This window comes from Schistocerca nitens, chromosome 6 (assembly GCF_023898315.1).
Source record: "Schistocerca nitens isolate TAMUIC-IGC-003100 chromosome 6, iqSchNite1.1, whole genome shotgun sequence".
Taxonomy (NCBI): Eukaryota; Metazoa; Arthropoda; class Insecta; order Orthoptera; family Acrididae; genus Schistocerca; species Schistocerca nitens.
Genome location: NC_064619.1, coordinates 279,559,027 through 279,563,465, shown reverse-complemented (window position 1 = coordinate 279,563,465; position 4,439 = coordinate 279,559,027). Strand labels below are relative to the sequence as shown.

At 40.4% G+C, this 4,439-nt stretch overlaps 1 pseudogene; it reads right to left on the bottom strand.

Annotated features, from left to right (window-relative positions):
- Positions 1-4,069: 4,069 nt before the first annotated feature.
- LOC126263835 (5S ribosomal RNA) lies at positions 4,070-4,187 on the bottom strand (annotated as a pseudogene).
- Positions 4,188-4,439: the final 252 nt, after the last annotated feature.

Sequence of the window (4,439 nt, the reverse complement as noted above, 5' to 3'; positions counted from 1 at the left end):
TTAACGTGTGCGTTTACTCCTTCAAACGAATCGGATAGTTACCTTAATCTAACGACAGTATTTTAAGCAGTTATCTGAGCTAGCTTTACAAGCACAGTCGGTGCCATTAGTAAACAATTGATTCCAGGTGGAAACCAATAGACAGGTTCAACAACAGACAGAAGACTCATCTTAACCTGTGCAGCTGAATTCGTAGAACGTCGTTTCTTAACAGTACCTGTGAGGCCACACTCCCTCTGTCACACACACACACACACACACACACACATGCAAGACTAAGACACCCTGCAATTAGATTTACATTTTCATTTTGCACTCTAAACACTCTAAACTCAACAATTTATTTCTCATACGTGACATGCTTCACATTTACAAACAGATATCCTCATATCAATTGTTACAAAGCCAGTCCCACAGTTTAAAAACCTACTTTCGAAATGCGGGAGCCGTTTAGCTCCTAAACTGAGGAGTTACGTTTTATCAAGGATAGACCTGAGAATGTATTGTATGTAAATGCGAAGGACGTCAAGTGTGAAAAAAATTGACCATCCCAGACTGCTAAATAAAAACTATAATTGACACACTGGTATAAGATTACAAAAATGTCAGTGGTAATCTACCACGTTCAAATACGCTTTTTTGGGCGACAATGATGTTCTTGAGAGTAGCATTTGCTTCAGGTTTCCACCCAACAGCAAACCCACGACACACTTATTAATTTTAAAATAATTGCGTCTCATAGGACTGTGCGGTTGTTGAACTGAAAGCTATTACCTTTGCTTACAGAAAACGTGTTTTTTGCATCGATGCAACACTTGCACATTCGCACTGACACCTAGCGCCGACAGTCATGGGTTTGTGGGAAAGGCACTGGTTGGAAATTACGAAGAATAATCCTCAGATAACACAGGTCTGCTATGAAAAAATTGTTTAAATTTTTATAGTAATTCTTATGGTAATGAATACAGAAAAAAACTATGAAAAAAGTCCATCATCTTTTGTTTACCCGGAAATCAAACATTGAACTTTTAAGGTGTTTTTAACATACATAAAAACTATAACCTTTCGGTTAAATCTAAATAATAACTTAAAAAAACCTTTTTTAGCTTAAAATGTTAGCTTGTAAATGTAGACAGTCTAAATTTAGGTTACCATCATGAGACAGCCTTTCTTCTCTTACAAAAACCGTACGGCAAAACTAGTAGAATCCGGTTCATACTACATTTTCTGGCAATATGCTGTCTGTGTCAGTACCCCTTCCACTCTTCCTCCTTCTCACTGCACCCACTGTCTGTTCTCCACTGCAAGGTGAAGCTATTGTCAGCGTGGTTGTAACCACTCTGCTGAGCACACTTCCATTGTTTCTTCGTTGAAATGAAAAGTGGTTTAGTGTTTATAGTGGCTTCTAGAGATTGTGTTTTCTCTCCTGATTGTTTCTGCTATATTTGTGGGACTTATATTGTTAAAAAGCAACAGAGAAACATTACTGATTTTGTTGAAAAGGTGTACTTTGCATGCTTTGGTATGAAACTGGGCGATGAAGACCAATTATGGGCTCCACGAAAAATGTGATCTCTCTCTCTCTCTCTCTCTCCCTGTGTGTGCGTGTGTGTAGAAGAACTGAGACAATGGTTTCAAGGTAAGTAGAAATCATTTCGTTTTGCAATACCTATAATTTGGAGAGAACCGAAAAATCACAGTGAAGACGGTTATTTTGCTATTGCTGTGTGCAAGGTTTTAATTTGACAAATAAAAAGGAGATTTTGTACCCGAGCATTCCTTCAGCTATGCGCTCTGTTCCTCATGGGCTTCATTTACCCATACCTTTTCCTCCAGTTACAATTGAAAACATTTGAGATGATATTGACCTGTTGTCTCCAGGCAGTGATGACGATGACAATAACGGTAGTTATGAGCCCCCCAAACAATGAGCGAAAACTCGTCACCCAGTCGGAACTAAATGATTTGGTTAGAGACTTATGCCTTCCAAAGGATTCAGCTGAGGTTTTTGGGCTGGGGTCGAGAGAGAAAGGAATACTGGCACCTAGTACATCCTTTTCTTGGTACAGCAGTAGAGAAAAAGAGTTTGTGTCATATTTCTCTGCCGGCCGGAGTGGCCGTGCGGTTCTAGGCGCTGCAGTCTGGAACCGAGCGACCGCTACAGTCGCAGGTTCGAATCCTGCTTCGGACATGGATGTGTGTGATGTCCTTACGTTAGTTAGGTTTAATTAGTTCTAAGTTCTAGGCGACTGATGACCTCAGAATTTAAGTCGCATAGTGCTCAGAGCCATATTTCTCTGGAGTGGGTGACCACGGTTTTTGCACTAATGTTCCTAGGTTGAAGGAGACATTCAATATCCAATACGAACCCAATGAATCGAGACTTTTAATTGATTCCTCCAAAAGAACCTTCTTCACAATGGCAACCAATATGCATCTGTTCCAGTAGGACATTCAGTTCATTTGAAAGAATGTTATGAGAAACTTGAATTGGTCCTTAACAAGCTTAAGTACTCTCATCGTAAGTGAACCGTTTCTGGGGATCTGTAAGTGATCTCTGCTATATTAGGCCCATAGAGTGGCTAAACAAAGTTCCCGTGCTTCCTCTGTGAATGGAATAGCTGTGACAGTAAACAAAATACTGTTAAAACAGAATGGCCAGCAAGAAAAATTTGGTTCCTAGAGTTAAGAAAGTTGAGAAGGAGAGTTAAATGGATCCTGAAAAGATTTTATTTCCGCCACTTCACAACAAGCTGGGATTAATGAAACAATTCGTCAAAACATGCCTAAAGCAGGAGAGTGTTTTAGATATCTTTGTGAGCAGTTCCCTGGTCTCTCAGAGGAAAAACTTAAAGAAGGGTTATTTGTTGGGTCTGATATAAGAACACTTATGATGAAAACTTCGAGTTGAAAATGTCAAGCCAGGAAAGGAAAGCATGGAAGTCTTTGAAACAAATGGCATCCAGCTTTGTAGTCAATAAAAAAGACTCAAACGACAAGAAAATTGTTGCCAATCTGTTAACTAACTACAAACTGTTGGGCTGCAACGTGAGCGATGATTTCCTTCATTCTCATCTGTTTTCTGGAAAGCCATGGAGCTGTCAGTGAAGAACAAGGAGAACGATTCCCTCAAGATATAATAGAAATAGAACGAAGACATCAAGGACGCTGGGACATGAACATGATGGCCGACTACTGTGAGATGTTAAAAACCGAAAATCCTCAACTCCACAGCAGGAGAAACAGAAAAAGAAGTTTGCCAGGAAAAAGGAAACGTTACTGCAAAGACTTGTAATACTGTTGGAATAAAACCTTATCTAATTTTCTTATTTTCTGTGTAAGATTAACCTATTATAAGATGGTTTAATAACATTATACGTCAATAATACTGATATAAAAATGGCCTTTTTAGGCTTTTTCCTAAAAGTTTTAGCTCTTTTTATAGACAAACCTTAGGTAACAGAAAAAAACAATATCATTTCTGAAATCAGCACCAAAACCTACATGAAAATCAGTTAAGAGACATAAAACAGTTTTCAAAAATATTTGTTTGCGGACCTGTATGATTAATGCGACCTCCTGGCACTGGTACAACTCCATCCAGTCATTCGGAACAATGAGGTCTATGCTAATTTTCCTTCGACTCCGTTGAACCATGGCTTTCTACTAATCTCAGAGAAAAATGGATTTGAACTTACTGTAAAAGTGCACCATATGCGTATTTTGCTGAATATGGTTTGTATGTTGAAAAGAGGGCATTGATTGACTTGTTACCAACGTGCTCTCCATTTCAGGTGATAACTGGACCATAGTTGTGGGATTTTTAAAGTTTTGTTAAGTTTCAGGGATCTTTCCTAAGCTGATAAAGCACTCCGTCTTCAGGCCACGAGTGGCCTACCGGGACCATCCGACCGCCGTGTCATCCTCAGATGAGGATGCGGATAGGAGGGGCGTGTGGTCAGCACACTGCTCTTCCGGTCGTTATGATGGGTTTCTTTGATCAGAGCCGCTACTATTCGGTCGAGTAGCTCCTCAATTGGCATCACAAGACTGAGTGCATTGCGAAAAATGGCAACAGCGCATGGCGGCCCAGAGGGTCACCCATCCAAGTGCGGACCACGCCCGACAGCGCTTAACTTCGGTGATCTCACGGGAACCGGTGTATCCACTGCGGCAAGGCCGTTGCTCCTAAGCTGATGAGATGTAGATTTTTAGCAAGAAATAGAGTGTTTATGGCTTTCCATTTCGTTCTTTTCTTTTCAGTGATTAGCCAAACACATCTTCGACTCACGTAAGGTGCGGGATAGATAGTTTCTCTTCTTCTACCTTTTCCTAGCTCGAGGTAATGTTTTCACTTTCCGCGCCTGTAGGGGCAACCGGTACTTTGCCGCTTTCAACTGGTGATTGGCTAGAGACATTATACTGCGATCGATACCTTT